This window comes from Thalassophryne amazonica, chromosome 1, assembly GCF_902500255.1.
Source record: "Thalassophryne amazonica chromosome 1, fThaAma1.1, whole genome shotgun sequence".
In the NCBI taxonomy this organism is placed as follows: Eukaryota; Metazoa; Chordata; class Actinopteri; order Batrachoidiformes; family Batrachoididae; genus Thalassophryne; species Thalassophryne amazonica.
In genome coordinates this window covers 109,911,389-109,929,560 of record NC_047103.1, presented here as the reverse complement: position 1 = coordinate 109,929,560, position 18,172 = coordinate 109,911,389, and the positions used below count along the sequence as shown (strand labels likewise).

General features: G+C 43.6%; 1 long non-coding RNA gene across 1 annotated transcript; it reads left to right on the top strand.

The window, feature by feature from the left end:
• The first annotated feature begins 956 nt into the window (after positions 1-956).
• Positions 957-17,648, top strand: LOC117520130. Its single transcript, XR_004563542.1, has 3 exons — positions 957-1,088; positions 15,374-15,379; positions 17,637-17,648. It is a non-coding gene; the product is annotated as an uncharacterized LOC117520130 (long non-coding RNA).
• Positions 17,649-18,172: the final 524 nt, after the last annotated feature.

The following is an 18,172-nucleotide window of genomic DNA, read 5'->3' as shown; positions in this document are numbered from 1 at the left end:
TCGAGACTTGGAGGTGGATGGGCCTGTTGCCTTCTTGATGCCTTCATACATGCTCTTTGCATCCCCAGTGTCGGCAGCTGTCTGTATACTGCTGCAGAGGTTCAGCCATATGAATTGGTACAGTGGTGGGCAGTTTGTTGGGCTTTTCTCTTGGCAGCTTTGAGGGCTTCTAATGTTCTGGGACTGGGCACTGCCTTGTAGGCCAGGAGGGCTCCTCTTGGCCTCAGTCACAGGCTCCATTTCCTTCTAGTAGGCGCGCATTTTTGTGCTCCTTTTTCCCATAGGCACTGATGGCCGAGTTGTACACAGCATCTCGGAGGTGGGACCACTTGGCATCAGTGACACTCTCCTCACCTTCTGGTGTATCTTCAGTGAGGGCTTCTTGCAACTGGCTGAAGTACTGCTGCATTTTCTCTGAGCTGCCTACACAGCAGGTGTTAATGCATGGGAGACCCTTCTTCTTGGAGTGGTGCAGCTTCCTTGGAGCTATGCGCACCTTGCTGGTCATGAGGGAGTGATCCGTATCACAGTCTGCACTATGGTAGCTGCAGGTGAGGAGAACACTGACAAGGTCTGCAAGCCTGGTGATGACTAGATCCAACTGGTGCCAATGGTGGGACCATGGGTGTTTCCAAGACACCTGGTGGATATCCTTGCATTTGAAGAAGTTGTTATAGGCCTTGATAGCAGCACAGCTCCACCAGTCATTGGCCATTTTCATTGATCTTTCCCCTTCTGTAGACACCTAGGCAGGTGGGCCAGGTCTTGTGATCAGCACCCTCTCTGGCATTGAAGTATCTGAGTAGTTAGAGGCCTTCTGTGCTGGGAATCCCACATATTACTGCATCTACGGACTCGTAGAACTGGTCTTTTTCCTCTGGGTTGGAGTAGAGCGTTGGAGCGTATGCACTGACGATGGTAGCTGGGCCTGAAGATGTTGAAAGCCGAAGGGCAAGGATTCGCTGCCAGTTGACGGTGGCTCAATGCATGGAACCAGGGTGTTCTTCACAGCAAAACCGACAACGTGCTGACGGGATTTGTCCAAGGACTTCCCTTGCCAAAAGAAGCTGTAAGTTGCCTCTTTGATGGTTTCGCTGTCTGCCAGTCAAGTTTCCTGGAGGCAAGCAATGTCAACATTTAATCGTGAGAGTTCCCTGTTAGTGATGGCAGTTTTATGGGCATCTGCAATTTGCTGTAAATCAGCAGAGAGGCCAGGACACATGGTCCTAATGTTCCAGCTTGCAAAATAAAGAGCTGGAGTCTTCTTTCTTCTTTTGTCCTTGTTGTCTGGTGCAAAATTTGTGGCCTGCCTTTCGAGGATTGCGCTAAGCTTCATGCACCATGTGGAGCGAGCTGGCCATGGAGAGACAGCACCTTACTGGCTGTGGGCTTCCGAGCTTGAGGTGGGCTGTAGTTGTCTAATGAGATTGATGATCCCTCCCATCGTCAGAAGTGGTGATGTTTTTTTGCTGGAATAGTTAATACTGGTCAAAAACATTTGTAAACCCTAAAATCATACATGTTGGTTCCTGTCTGCTATGTATTTTGCAGCAGTCAGGTAGCTGTGAGGAGCTGAGCTCAACTTCACCCCAGCAGAAGTGGCCTGGTAAATATTACTTTTTTAAAAAATGAAATCATCAACCCCTGAAGAAAATTCTTAAAATAATATTGCCCAATTGAATCTTCACTTTTTACAGTATTTCAATCAATCAACTTCAATATTTTTCGATAAAGAAAAACGCTGCTCAGTCAAAGGCTTTGCCTTCATTATTTGGTAGTTAAGTCTTTTTGTGACGTTTTCTGAAGTGAAGACTATATTTCCCAGAGATCACTACTGGCGCCGCTCGGATGTTCTTTGTCTCGCTTTTATGATGTCATCAACAGAGGACCTTACTCCATAGCACTGGTAACATAGTCTCTTATACAAAGAGACTGGTAGCGTGTTTTTGAAAACATGGCTGTGATTGGTCCATCTGATACGTTGGCCGCTATTGGATATCACGCCACGCTCTGTGATTGGCTGTGGTGTAATCTCTGAAAATGTAAGTTGGTTCCACTCCTCCAGAGGCTGTGGTACCAGTGCTACGTTGTAAACAAGGGCTGCAGCCAATCAGAGAGCAGCGTGTGTCAGCCAATCAGCAAAATGTCAGAATCCTGACTAAAAGTCATGTGATCAAATAACCCGATACCGACTCCTTTGCATTGGATGGAGGACTGGAACCAACTTACTTACTCCATGCTGCTCCTTGTCTCTTAAAATTTTAAATATGACAAAGTATGGCCGACATGGTGTACAAGAACAACGCGTACAGTGCCAGTAAGGAGAGGGGGACAGCGGAAAATACAGCAAGCAGTGAAACAGTAAATGTATTTTTGTTTGCTTACTCGAGAATTGCTAACAAGCTAATTAGAACTGAAGCAGCGCGGCCACCATATTATCACTCCCTTCAACCACTCCCTGGTGATTTTGATGCAAAGTGCCTGCTTGTGCAGCTGTAAACTTCACAAGTCGCCAGTTCAAAGGCTGTGGACGAAGGATTTCGAGTGTGTACTGAAATCTTTTGGAGAACAATACAGATAAAATGTGTTTTTTCCTGTTATTCAATTCAATAAGATTCTGTGATTAATGGTAAATGCTTTTCCAATTAATTGAGTCCATGAATGTTTCATATTTTGAGGAAGGAATGTAGTGCATTGTTTAAACAGCATAATGTTATGAGTGTGTGTGTGTGTGTGTGTGTGTGTGTGTGTGTGTGTGTGTGTGTGTGTATATATATATATGTACTGTATGAGCTTGCTGATAATTACACCAAACGTGTATAAACTTTGATTAAAAAAATCATAATTTAAAAAAATCCAACTGTAAGCGTGAGGGAATAAGCCTGAAAATGAGATGCATGCTGTATTTCATGTTTGAAAAAAAAAGTTAAACTAAGCTGTATAAAAAACTGAGTAGGTGAAGAAAAATTGTAGCAATGAATGTACGTGAATATTCTATATAAGGTGAACAGAGTGAACGATACTTGATGTAGAAAAATGAGGGGAATTTAAAAGCAAGTAGAGATATAGTCAAAATTTGAATTTCATTGCATTTATCATAGACATGTCGTCATTGCAGTTTAAATGAAAAAAGAGTCTGACTAAATATAAAAGTGTCACCATTGCATCCTATGTGACAATGACATTAGAATCATAAGAAAACAAATTATTACATTTCTGAATTCAACATCATTGTATGTGATACATGACACTGGCAGTACTGAGAATTTTTGTATCAGTGAGATATGAGTAACTGAGAAGAAAAGGGGAAGAAAGTGTCAAAGTACTAAAAGAAAGGAAGGAAATAAATGAAATAGCTAATCATGGCACACCTAGATTAGGAGGGTTGAAGGTTACATTAACTGAAAAACAAAAGGAAGGAAATGAGAGAATCAGCTCAGTCATTTCTCAAAATTGTTGACATTCTAACAAGCCGTCTACGTGCGGTCCACATAGCTTGCAAGCGGTAACATTGCCACTCGTTTGCTTCATTGGTTTGTACGGCATTTATGGGCCAATGAGATATCCAGATATTTTTACATACAGATCAGTGAGTGCAACCCCGACGTCAATCGCGAGGCTCAACACAGAGCGCATCCATCCATCCATTTTCTTCCGCTTTATCCGGAGTTGGGTCGCAGGGGCAGCAGCTCAAGCAAAGCCGCCCAGACCTCCCGATCCACACACACCTCCCCCAGCTCCTCCGGGGGAACCCCAAGGCGTTCCCAAGCCAGCCGAGAGATGTAGTCCCGCCAGCGTGTCCTGGGTCTTCCCCGGGGCCTCCTCCCAATGGGACATGCCCGGAACACCTCTCCAGCGAGGCGTCCAGGGGGCATCCGGAAAAGATGCCCGAGCCACCTCATCCAACTCCTTTCGACGTGGAGGAGCAGCGGCTCGACTCCGAGCTCCTCCCGAGTGACCAAGCTCCTTACCCTATCTCTAAGGGAGCGCCCAGCCACCCTGCGGAGGAAACTCATCTCGGCCGCTTGTACTCGCGATCTCGTTCTTTCGGTCATGAGCCAAATCTCATGACCATAGGTGAGGATCGGAACGTAGATCGATCAGTAAATCCAGAGCTTTGCCCCCATACTCAGCTCTCTCTTCACCTCAACAGTCCAATACAGCGACCGCATCACTGCAGATGCTGCACCGATCCATCTATCGATCTCACACTCCATCCGTCTCTCACTCGTGAACAAGACCCCAAGATACTTAAACTCCTCCACTTGAGGCAAGGACACTCCAGCGACCTGAAGAGGGCAAAGCACCTTTTTCCGGTCGAGAACCATGGCCTCAGATTTGGAGGTGCTGATTTTCATCCCGGACGCTTCACACTCGACTGCAAACCGCCCCAGTGCACGCTGAAGGTCCTGATTTGACGAAGCCAACAGAACCACATCGTCCGCAAACAGCAGAGACGAGATTCTGTGGTTCCCAAACCAGAGCCCCTCTACACCCTGACTGCGCCTAGAAATTCTGTCCATAAAAATAATGAACAGAACCGGTGACAAAGGGCAGCCCTGGCGGAGGCCAACGTACACTGGAAACAGGTTTGTCTTACTACCGGAAATGCAAACCAAGCTCCTTCTGCGGTTGTACAGGGACCGGATAGCCCTTAGCAAAGGACCCCGGACCCCGTACTCCCGGAGCACTCCCCACAGTTTGTCCCAAGAGACACGGTCGAACGCCTTCTCCAGATCCACAAAACACGTGGACTGGTTGGGCGAACTCCCATGAACCCTCAAGCACCCGATGGAGTGTGTAGAGCGGTAACAAGCGGCCGCATCGACAATGGAGGTGGAGAACATGGTCCACTTGGACTCCATGTCTCAACCTCCCTGGGGATCTGGGAGAAGCTCTCCTGGAGGTGGGAGTTGAAGACCTCGCTGACAGAGGGTTTCGCCAGTCGTTCCCAGCAGACCCTCATGATACGTTTGGGCCTGCCAGATCTGACCGGCTTCCTCCCCTCCCAGCGGATCCAACTCACCACCAGGTGGTGATCGGTCGACAGCTCTGCCCCTCTCTTCACTCGAGTGTCCAAGACATGTGGCCAAAGGTCAGATGATACGACAACAAAGTCGATCATCGACCTCCGGCTCAGGGTGTCCTGGTGGCACGTGCACTTATGGACACCTTTGTGCTCGAACATGGTGTTCGTGATGGACAAACTGTGACTAGCACAGAAGTCCAACAACTGAACACCACTCCTCCAGGTCTCACTGTCTCCTCCAGGTCTCACTGTCGCCGTCCACGTGGGCGTTGAAATCCCCCAGGAGAACAATGGAGTCCCCAGTCGGGGCGCTATCTAGTACCCCTCCCAGGGACTCCAGAAAGGTCGGGTACTCTGCACTGCTGCTCGGCCCGTAGGCCGAGACAACGGTGAGAGACCTGTCCCCGACCCGAAGGCGTAGGGACGCGACCCTCTCGTTCACCGGAGTGAACTCCAACACATGGCGACTGAGCTGGGGAGCAATAAGCAATGCGACCCCAGCTCTCTGACTCTCCCCGTGGGTAATGCCAGAAAAATGAACTGTCCAGCCCCTCTCCAGGAGTTGGGTACCAGAGCCCAAGCTGTGCATGGAGGTGAGCCCGACTATCGCTAGTCGGTATCTCTCAACCTCCGGCACAAGCTCAGGCTCCTTCCCCCCCAGCGAGGTGACATTCCACGTCCCAACAGCCAGGGGCTGTGAGCATGGACCGGAATGCCGGGCCACCGGCCCTCGACCGCCACCAAATCCTCTCTGCACCCGACCCCCATGGCCCCCTCTGCAGGTGGTGAACCCACAGGAGGGCGGGCCCACGTCGCTCTTTCAGGCTGAGCCCGGCCGGGCCCCATGGGCTAAGGCCCGACCACCAGGCACTCGCGCGTGAGCCCCAACCCCAGGCCTGGCTCCAGGGTGGAGCCCCGGCTCCACCATACTGGGTGATGTCTCGGTCCTTAATTTTTTACTGGTCATGGAGGTTCTGAACTGCCCTTAGTCTGACCCGTCACCTAGCACCTGTTTGCCTTGGGAGACCCTACAGGGAGCACAAAGCCCCCGACAACATAGCTCCTAGGATCATCTAGGTACACAAACTTCCCCACCACGATAAGGTGGCAGCTAGAGGGGGAGACAGAGCGCATTAATATACAAATTTATTTTTCACACAATTATGATAAAATATATGTATGTGTATGGTTTACTCAGATTTTTTTCCTGCCTGTTATACCTTTTGATTCAAGACTACTTTTCACTTTAAGTGTTTCTGCATTGTTTAAAATAAAATAATAATAATAATAATGGATTAGATTTATATTGCTCTTTATAATGTCTCAATGTTTTCTCAAAGCACTTACATTTTTGTTCCTAATGGTGTTTACACAATGGGGGATTTTCAAGTTGCGATAGACCAGTGCCCACGCACATGCGTGATGGTGTCACAACTCTGTCCGCTTAGGGAGACACAGTTTCGTTCAAGAAAAAGAACTGTCAAGAAACTTTCTCGTTGCTGTTTGGAGTTATGTGGAGGTAGGAATAGCCTTTTGAATGCTTGAATAACGATGTCAGTAGCACAAAGAAATCAAATAAGAGTGAAAACATGTTCATTGCGACCAGAATGTTGGTATTTTGGTCGTTTTGCTTTCCTAGCAATGAATGTAAAGCCCCAGTCACACGGCACTAACGAAGGACACCAAAGCCAAAATGAAACAAGAAATCTGGAATTGCATTGACTTTTGGAGACATCGTTTAACTGGCGTCCAGCTTTGATCGATTAGCCGCTCTGTGAGGCATCATAACAATGGATCTGTTAGCCGCTCCGTGAGGCGTCATGACAATGGATCAGTGAGCCGCTCCGTGAGGCATCATAATAACCGGGAGTGACTATTGACCCGGTGGCCAGGCACTCACAGTCGAAGTTTGCTATTCGCCCTGCTGCTGCCGGTGTGAGGGGTTCAGGACTCCCCTCACACAAGGACTACACTGATGAACAGTCTCTGAAAGAAGCTCCTGTCAGCAGAAGTCCGTCACTCTAATGTTATTTGCTCAAACTCACAAACTGAGTGTTTTGCTTTTTTGGAGAAGACACAATTCTTCACAAACACAGTAACTGGCCCATAACAACCAATTGGTTAGCTGCGAGGCGTCATAACAAGCTGTTGTTTCTAATGACGCCAAACACACGAGCGAGAGGCTCACTAGCCAGACGTCTTGGCAGCGCAACTTGAAAATTGTCCATTCAGTGTAATTTTCTAGTTTTCTTTTATTTAAATAAATGGACTTCTCTGTGCTCTCTGCCTCAGATGTTTTGATGGCCCCAACTCCAATGTTGGATGAAAAAGCTCAGATGAAAAGAAATGCTGGGGATGAAGGTAGACTGGCAAAATGACAAAATTGATGAGCTGACTTATGAACGGAACTTTCTGAAGGAGCAGTTGGCATCAGGTAAATCTTTTTCACTATATTAAAATGTACTGTATGTGTTGTTCCTGTGTGTATTTCTCTATTTGCTCTAACATTACAATTATACAGCAAAGTGAGTCTATTCTAGTGTTTTAATCAATTATCTTTATCTTTTAAATGTGTTTTCACAGTTCTTTAAAAGGACACCCGCTCTAAAACGGATTCCAGAGAAGCAATAAGTCTTTCCTCTGACACAGCGAACGTTCGTCTGAGTCATCTGAGTATTTCTCATCACCACTGTCATCAGATGATGATAAGAAGAGGAAGACCAAAAACAGGATGAAGGGGAAAAAGGTCACAGATGAAGAGAAGTAAATTTGTTACTAATATTTTTCCTGTTTTATTTGCATGTGTTAATTATTATGTTGTGTGTCTTTATTTTGACCTTTACAATTGGTATTTAATACTTTCTATTCCAGCCCAAAGTCCAAATCAGGTAGTGTCCCAGTATCAATGTCCGCTCAAGCTCTTCAGGAGAGATGCGACAATAGCTGGATATTGAGTGGACTGGAACACCATCGTGATAACAGCTCCGCAGAGCTGTCGATCACTGCACGTAGTAGATATAGGGAAGTCTTAAAAAACTACAACAGTCAGGTTAAGCTCTCTGTTTGCAGCGCAGTGCGGATTTGCAATAACAAAGGAGGTAGGACAGCTGATTTAAGACTAGAAGTCTAATGCACAGTAAAATCACCAGTGTAAAACTAATACTGACAGTGTACATATGGTCCTACTGTGGTCAGAGTGGGGCCATATGTTCAATGTCAGTGTTAATTTAACACTGGTGATTTTACTGTGTGGAAAACTACTGTCTTTTAACCCTCTGGGGTCCGAGGGCATTTTTTGGAGAGTTCACTCACATGGCATAAATGATTTATTATTGCTGTTAACAGCTCTCCCTGCATCCCACAATCAAGTTTTATGTCTCTTTTTTTCAGGACAACCTTTGCTTTCAGAATATATATGTTTTTGTGTGTAATAAAGGTTTACAATCAAAAATAGGCAAGGAAAACATAAAGCGAAAAATAATTTTCCACACACATTTATTCAAAACACACAGCAAACTATAATAAACAACTGTTTTGACACTTTATAAAGGTAATTTGGGTGAAAACACGACTTTTTTCGTGTGTGCGTGTGTTTTTTTTTTTTTTTGTAACGAGTAACGGAATGGCGCATATCACAAAGACAATTTATTTATTGTTCAAACAGATAAACTTTATTGTTTTGTGCAAATATTTACTCATTTTGAAATGGATGCCTGCAAAAGCTGGGATAGTGGTATGTTTACGTACATCACCTTTCCTTCTAACAAGACTCTAAGCGTTTGGGAACAGAGGACACCAATTGTTGAAGCTTTGGAGGTGGAATTCTTTCTCATTCTTGCTTGATGTACAACTTCAGTTGTTTAGTAGACTGGGGTCTCCGTTGTTGTATTTTGCACTTCATAATGGGCCACACATTTTAAATGGGCAACATGTCTGGACTGCAGGCAGGCCAGTCTAGTACCCGCACTCTTTTACTATGAAGCCACGCTGTTGTAACTCGTGCAGAATGTGGCTTGGCGTTGTTTTGCTGAAATAAGCAGGGACACCCCTGAAAAAGACGAAGCTTGGATGGCAGCATTTGTTGCTCCAAACCCTGGATGTACCTTTCAGCATTGATGGTGCCATCACAGATGTGTAAGTTGTCCATGCCATGGGCACTAACACACCCCCATTCCATCACAGATGCTGGCTTTTGAACTTTGTGCTGGTAACAATCTGGATGGTCTTTTTTCCTCTTTTGTCCAGAGGAGACAACGTCCATGATTTCCAAAAACAATTTGAAATGTGGACTCATCAGACCACAGCACACTTTTCCACTTTGCGTGTGTCCATTTCAAATGAGCTCGGGCCCAGAGAAGGCGGTGGTGTTTCTGGATGTTGTTGATGTATGGCTTTCGTTTTGCATGGTAGAGTTTTAACTTGCACTTGTAGATGTAGCGATGAACTGTTTTAACTGACAATGGTTTTCGGAAGTGTTCCTGAGCCCACGCAATAAGATGCTTCACACAATGATGTTGGTTTTTGATGCAGTGCCGCCTGAGGGATCGAAGGTCAAGACATTCAATGTTGGTTTTCGGCCTTTCCGCTTACGTGTAGAAACTTCTCCAGATTCTCTGAATCTTCTGATTATATTATGGACTGTAGATGAGAAGAATCCCTAAATTCCTTGCAATCGAACATTGAGAAACATTGTTCTTATACTGTTTTTTCATGTAGTTGTTCACAAAGTGGTGATCCTCGCCCCATCTTTGTTTGTGAAAGGCTGAGCCTTTTGGGGATGCGCCTTTTATACCCAATCATGACACTCACAATTAGTGTCCTCAATTCCCAAAAGCATATTTAGTGTTGTTGGAAGGAAAGGTGATGTAACACAGTGGTAAACAAACCACTGTCCCAGCTTTTTTGAAATGTGTTGCAGGCATCCATTTCAATGAGCAAATATTTGCACAAAAACAATAAAGTCTATCAGTTTGAACATTAAATATCTTGTATTTGTGGTGTATTCAATTGAATATAGGTTGAAGAGGATTTGCAAATCATTGTATTCTGTTTTTATTTATATTTATATTTTACACAACGTCCCAACTTCATTGGAATTGGGGTTGTACATCTTATGTTGCTGCCCTGTGTGGCCAAAGTTGAACAACTGCAAATTATTATTTTAAATTATGCTACATGGCAAAGGCACGCACAGGTTTGGCAGCCAAATTTCAAAAATTAAAGTACACACCATGCAAATGGAAAAACACAAAAACATGATTTTCCAGCAGAAATGTCCCCAATAGCAAAGCTTACACTGCACATACTTGAAGCTACAGAGTGTAAGACAGGGGTGTTGAGCAGAAATGTACAATCACATTTAGAATTATCTTTTCATTTGTGTACAACCCCAAAACAAAAAGACAAGATGTTATGGAAAATGTGCAAAAAAAAAAAAAAAAAAGCAAAACTGGTTCTCACATTTACTTAAACCATTTTTATTATTGCAGACAATATGAACCTAAGATATTTTATGTTTTTTGTGGCCACCTTTATGAAATAATAATAGTATAATAATAGTAGTGCCATGTGACTGTTAGCTGTTTAATCTGCGCAGTTAGATTGATCTAGTTAACTAGATAACGATTTTTTTCACAGTGTAATCTTCACGTGCCTTAACTAAAGCACTCCCTCTGCTGAATCACCTCTAAATTATTTACACATTATTCACTTTGTGTGTTTTTAGGAATCCGCTAGCTTAGCACAGCTACTAGCTCTTAGCCGGTTTAGCATGGCGGCTTTTCCTGTCTCTCTTGCACTTTTCTGCTCTGGGTGTGAAATGTTTAGTTATTCCTCGGCCTCCTTTAGCAGTAATGGTACTTGTAATAAGTGTAGCTTATTTGTAGTTTTGGAGGCCAGGCTGGGCGAATTGGAGACTCGGCTCCGCACCGTGGAAAATTCTACAGCTAGCCAGGCCCCTGTAGTCGGTGCTGACCAAGGTAGCTTAGCCGCCGTTAGTTTCCCTCTGGCAGATCCCGAGCAGCCAGGAAAGCAGGCCGACTGGGTGACTGTGAGGAGGAAGCGTAGTTCTAAACAGAAGCCCCGTGTACACCGCCAACCCGTTCACATTTCTAACCATTTTTCCCCACTCGACGACACACCCGCCGAGGATCAAACTCTGGTTATTGGCGACTCTGTTTTGAGAAATGTGATGTTAACGACACCAGCAACCATAGTCAATTGTCTTCCGGGGGCCAGAGCAGGCGACATTGAAGGAAATTTGAAACTGCTGGCTAAGGCTAAGTGTAAATTTGGTAAGATTGTAATTCACGTCGGCAGTAATAACACCCGGTTACGCCAATCGGAGGTCACAAAAATTAACATTGAATCGGTGTGTAACTTTGCAAAAACAATGTCAGACTCTGTAGTTTTCTCTGGGCCCCTCCCCAATCGGACCGGGAGTGACATGTTTAGCCGCCTGTTCTCCTTGAATTGCTGGCTGTCTGAGTGGTGTCCAAAAAATGAGGTGGGCTTCATAGATAATTGGCAAAGCTTCTGGGGAAAACCTGGTCTTGTTAGGAGAGACGGCATCCATCCCACTTTGGATGGAGCAGCTCTCATTTCTAGAAATCTGGCCAATTTTCTTAAATCCTCCAAACCGTGACTATCCAGGGTTGGGACCAGGAAGCAGAGTTGTAGTCTTACACACCTCTCTGCAGCTTCTCTCCCCCTGCCATCCCCTCATTACCCCATCCCTGTAGAGACGGTGCCTGCTCCCAGACCACCAATAACTAGTAAAAATCTATTTAAGCATAAAAATTCAAAAAGAAAAAATAATATAGCACCTTCAACTGCACCACAGACTAAAACAGTTAAATGTGGTCTATTAAACATTAGGTCTCTCTCTTCTAAGTCCCTGTTAGTAAATGATATAATAATTGATCAACATATTGATTTATTCTGCCTTACAGAAACCTGGTTACAGCAGGATGAATATGTTAGTTTAAATGAGTCAACTCCCCCGAGTCACACTAACTGCCAGAATGCTCGTAGCACGGGCCGAGGCGGAGGATTAACAGCAATCTTCCATTCCAGCTTATTAATTAATCAAAAACCCAGACGGAGCTTTAATTCATTTGAAAGCTTGACTCTTAGTCTTGTCCATCCAAATTGGAAGTCCCAAAAACCAGTTTTATTTGTTATTATCTATCGTCCACCTGGTCGTTACTGTGAGTTTCTCTGTGAATTTTCAGACCTTTTGTCTGACTTAGTGCTTAGCTCAGATAAGATAATTATAGTGGGCGATTTTAACATCCACACAGTTGCTGAGAATGACAGCCTCAACACTGCATTTAATCTATTATTAGACTCAATTGGCTTTGCTCAAAATGTAAATGAGTCCACCCACCACTTTAATCATATCTTAGATCTTGTTCTGACTTATGGTATGGAAATAGAAGACTTAACAGTATTCCCTGAAAACTCCCTTCTGTCTGATCATTTCTTAATAACATTTACATTTACTCTGATGGACTACCCAGCAGTGGGGAATAAGTTTCATTACACTAGAAGTCTTTCAGAAAGCGCTGTAACTAGGTTTAAGGATATGATTCCTTCTTTATGTTCTCTAATGCCATATACCAACACAGTGCAGAGTAGCTACCTAAACTCTGTAAGTGAGATAGAGTATCTCGTCAGTAGTTTTACATCCTCATTGAAGACAACTTTGGATGCTGTAGCTCCTCTGAAAAAGAGAGCTTTAAATCAGAAGTGCCTGACTCCGTGGTATAACTCACAAACCCGCAGCTTAAAGCAGATAACCCGTAAGTTGGAGAGGAAATGGCGTCTCACTAATTTAGAAGATCTTCATTTAGCCTGGAAAAAGAGTCTGTTGCTCTATAAAAAAGCCCTCCGTAAAGCTAGGACATCTTACTACTCATCACTAGTTGAAGAAAATAAGAATAACCCCAGGTTTCTTTTCAGCACTGTAGCCAGGCTGACAAAGACTCAGAGCTCTATTGAGCCGAGTATTCCTTTAACTTTAACTAGTAATGACTTCATGACTTTCTTTGCTAATAAAATTTTAACTATTAGAGAAAAAATTACTCATAACCATCCCAAAGACGTATCGTTATCTTTGGCTGCTTTCAGTGATGCCGGTATTTGGTTAGACTCTTTCTCTCAGATTGTTCTGTCTGAGTTATTTTCATTAGTTACTTCATCCAAACCATCAACATGTCTATTAGACCCCATTCCTACCAGGCTGCTCAAGGAAGCCCTGCCATTATTTAATGCTTCGATCTTAAATATGATCAATCTATCTTTATTAGTTGGCTATGTTCCACAGGCTTTTAAGGTGGCAGTAATTAAACCATTACTTAAAAAGCCATCACTTGACCCAGCTATCTTAGCTAATTATAGGCTAATCTCCAACCTTCCTTTTCTCTCAAAAATTCTTGAAAGGGTAGTTGTAAAACAGCTAACTGATCATCTGCAGAGGAATGGTCTATTTGAAGAGTTTCAGTCAGGTTTTAGAATTCATCATAGTACAGAAACAGCATTAGTGAAGGTTACAAATGATCTTCTTATGGCCTCAGACAGTGGACACATCTCTGTGCTTGTTCTGTTAGACCTCAGTGCTGCTTTTGATACTGTTGACCATAAAATTTTATTACAGAGATTAGAGCATGCCATAGGTATTAAAGGCACTGCGCTGCGGTGGTTTGAATCATATTTATCTAATAGATTACAATTTGTTCATGTAAATGGGGAATCTTCTTCACAGACTAAGGTTAATTATGGAGTTCCACAAGGTTCTGTGCTAGGACCAATTTTATTCACTTTATACATGTTTCCCTTAGGCAGTATTATTAGACTGCATTGCTTAAATTTTCATTGTTATGCAGATGATACCCAGCTTTATCTATCCATGAAGCCAGAGGACACACACCAATTAGCTAAACTGCAGGATTGTCTTACAGACATAAAGACATGGATGACCTCTAATTTCCTGCTTTTAAACTCAGATAAAACTGAAGTTATTGTACTTGGCCCCACAAATCTTAGAAACATGGTATCTAACCAGATCCTTACTCTGGATGGCATTACCCTGAGCTCTAGTAATACTGTGAGAAATCTTGGAGTCATTTTTGATCAGGATATGTCATTCAAAGCGCATATTAAACAAATATGTAGGACTGCTTTTTTGCATTTACGCAATATCTCTAAAATTAGAAAGGTCTTGTCTCAGAGTGATGCTGAAAAACTAATTCATGCATTTATTTCCTCTAGGCTGGACTATTGTAATTCATTATTATCAGGTTGTCCTAAAAGTTCCCTGAAAAGCCTTCAGTTAATTCAAAATGCTGCAGCTAGAGTACTAGCGGGGACTAGAAGGAGAGAGCATATCTCACCCATATTGGCCTCTCTTCATTGGCTTCCTGTTAATTCTAGAATAGAATTTAAAATTCTTCTTCTTATAAGGTTTTGAATAATCAGGTCCCATCTTATCTTAGGGACCTCATAGTACCATATCACCCCAATAGAGCGCTTCACTCTCAGACTGCAGGCTTACTTGTAGTTCCTAAGGTTTGTAAGAGTAGAATGGGAGGCAGAGCCTTCAGCTTTCAGGCTCCTCTCCTGTGGAACCAGCTCCCAATTCAGATCAGGGAGACAGACACCCTCTCTACTTTTAAGATTAGGCTTAAAACTTTCCTTTTTGCTAAAGCTTATAGTTAGGGCTGGATCAGGTGACCCTGAACCATCCCTTAGTTATGCTGCTATAGACTTAGACTGCTGGGGGGTTCCCATGATGCACTGAGTGTTTCTTTCTCTTTTTGCTCTGTATGCACCACTCTGCATTTAATCATTAGTGACTGATCTCTGCTCCCCTCCACAGCATGTCTTTTTCCTGGTTCTTTCCCTCAGCCCCAACCAGTCCCAGCAGAAGACTGCCCCTCCCTGAGCCTGGTTCTGCTGGAGGTTTCTTCCTGTTAAAAGGGAGTTTTTCCTTCCCACTGTCGTCAAGTGCTTGCTCACAGGGGGTCGTTTTGACCGTTGGGGTTTTTACGTAATTATTGTATGGCCTTGCCTTACAATATAAAGCGCCTTGGGGCAACTGTTTGTTGTGATTTGGTGCTATATAAATAAAATTGATTGATTGAAATTGAAGGCAAAAAAGGCAAAACTGGTTCTCACATTTACTTAAACCGTTTTTATTATTGCAGACAATATGAACCTAAGATATTTTATGTTTTTTGTGGCCACCTTTATGAAATAACAATAGTATAATAATAGTAGTGTCATGTGACTAAAAAGATTAATCCAGTTTTTGAGTATATTTCTTATTGGTCCATGGGAAACAAGGTACCAGTAGATTTAGTAGATTCTCACAAATCCAACAAGACCAAGCATTCATGATATGCACACTCTTAAGGCTATGAATTTGGGCTATTAGTAAAAAAAGTAGAAAAGGGGGTGTTCATAATAACAGTAGTAGTACAGTTTTTCATGATTTCTTCACATCTGCGAGGCATTAATTTTGTTGGTTTGGAACCAAGATTTTGCTTGTTTACTAGTGTGCTTGGGGTCATTGTCTTGTTGAAACACCCATTTCAAGGGCATGTCCTCTTCAGCATAAGGCAACATGAGCTCTTCAAGTATTTTGACATATCCAAACTGATCCATGATACCTGGTATTCAATATATAGGCCCAACACCATAGTAGGAGAAACATGCCCATATCATGATGCTTGCACCACCATGCTTCACTGTCTTCACTGTGAACTGTGGCTTGAATTCAGAGTTTGTGTTGTGAAAGTGTAATGACATGGACCCACAACAGGGGGCGTAAATGAACGGACAATAGATGAGCCAAAAACAACACTTTACTGTTGTGAAGCGTGCACAGCGAAATACAGATAAATACAGAATTTGGACAGAGTCAAATGTACTAAGGTGACGTGTGGGCAGGCTCAAGGATAGACGACATCCGTCCAGAGAAGAGCCGGATCCCACATGATTTCCACTGCCACCGAACCCAGAGAATACTGGAGCCGCCAAGTTCCGAGTCCCCAGGTGGCCACCGTCTCCGGCTGTCGGATCTGGTACTGCTGGCAGGAAGCAGAAACAGTTATGTGTGGGTGTGTGTACACCCAGCAAATACAAGCAGCGACAGTTCCTTAATGGTGGGTAAGACACCTCCACCTCCAAAACAGGAACACAATAACGAGCACAGTAGCACCTACTGAATACGGCTGAGAGTTTTACCTCCAAAGGCAAACGATATCTCGGCAGCGGGTTGGAGATGTCTTCCAGCTTATATGGAGTGGTTGATGAGTTGATGATTGGTGACAGCTGTCAGGAGTTAATGAGCGACAGCTGTCACTCTCGGCTGTCCTGTAAGGCGGCAGCGCCCTCTCGTGCCTGAAGCCCGCACTCCAGGCAGGGCGCCCTCTGAATGGTGGGCCAGCAGTACCTCCTCTTCAGTGGCCCACACAACAGTTTGGGGGTCGTCTCACAAACTGTCTGCAGCCCTTGGACCCAAAAAGAACAATTTTACTCTCATTAGTCCACAAAATATTCCTCCATTTCTCTTTAGGCCAGTTGATGTGTTCTTTGGCAAATTGTAACCTCTTCTGCACGTCTTTTATTTAACAGAGGGACTTTGTGGGGGATTCTTGCAAATAAATTAGATTCACACGTCTTCTAACTGTCACAGCACTTACAGGTAACTCCAGACTGTCTTTGATCATCCTGGAGCTGATCAGTGGGTGAGCCTTTGCCATTCCGGTTATTCTTCTATCCATTTTGATGGTTGTTTTCCATTTTCTTCCACGCGTCTGTTTTTTTTTTTTTTTTTGTCCATTTTAAAGAACTGGAGATCATTGTAGATGAACAGCCTATAATTTTTTGCACCTGTGTATAAGTTTTCCCCTCTCCAATCAACTTTTTAATCAAACTACGCTGTTCTTCTGAACAATGTCTTGAACGTCCCATTTTCCTCAGGCTTTCAAAGAGAGAAGCATGTTCAACAGGTGCTGGCTTCATCCTTAAATAGGGGACACCTGATTCACATCTGTTTGTTCCACAAAATTGACGAACTCACTGACTGAATGCCACACTACTACTATTGTGAACACCCCCTTTTCTACTTTTTTTTTTACTAATAGCCCAATTTCATAGCCTTAAGAGTGTGCATATCATGACTGCTTGGTCTTGTTGGATTTGTGAGAATCTACTGAATCTACTGGTACCTTGTTTCCCATGTAACAATAAGAAATATAACTGGATTAACCTTTTTAGCCACATGGCACTACTATTATTCTGAACACTAGTGTATATCCATTCCTGGATTTCAGATCTGCAACACATTAAAAAACAAAACAAAACTGAGCTTTAAATGCTTTGTAATGTTGCCATTCCTTGTCATAACACTTTAAAACACATTTTGGTTTTGGCATTTAAGATACCAAGAGAATAAGCATTTCAGGTGTTATTTTGTCCCATTATTCCTGCAAAATTTCCACAGCCAGTCTGCTCTGTGTGAACCTGATCCCATCAGATCTCCAAAGCTAAGCAGTGTAGGTCTGCATTAGTACTTGGATCGGAGACCTCTTCAAAAGGCCAGGGGGTCTGTCTGTGTCTCTCTGGGTAAAACTGGAGTTGTGTTTGGAAGGGCATCTGGCGTAAAACATGCCAAATACCAGTGCAGATCTTGTATCTGCTTTGGTGACCCGTTACAAAAACTGGAGCAGCCGAAAGACAGGAACATTCCTCACAGTAAAGTGCAGTTGGCAAACTCATCCCTAGATGACACTAAATCCTGTGCACTGCAGCTTTTAGTGTAATACACTGAATTTAACTAAACCAGCAAGTCCTTTCAGCTGTTCCCTTGTTTTTTCACTTGGGGTCGCCACAGCAGCTCTGAGGTGGCTCTCCATGTTGAGCTGGCACAAGTTTTATGCTGGATGCCATTCCTGATGCAACTCCACAGTATATGGAGAAATGTGGTAGGAGTAGAGGGGACCTTCCGCACTGACACCAATCGCACTATCCACTTGGCCACTGCCCCTGCTAATACACTGAATTTAACTAATTTTGGGAAATGTACAAAACAAAACAGCTACAGTGTTACTTAGTTCATGTTGTGGGTGACACAATATA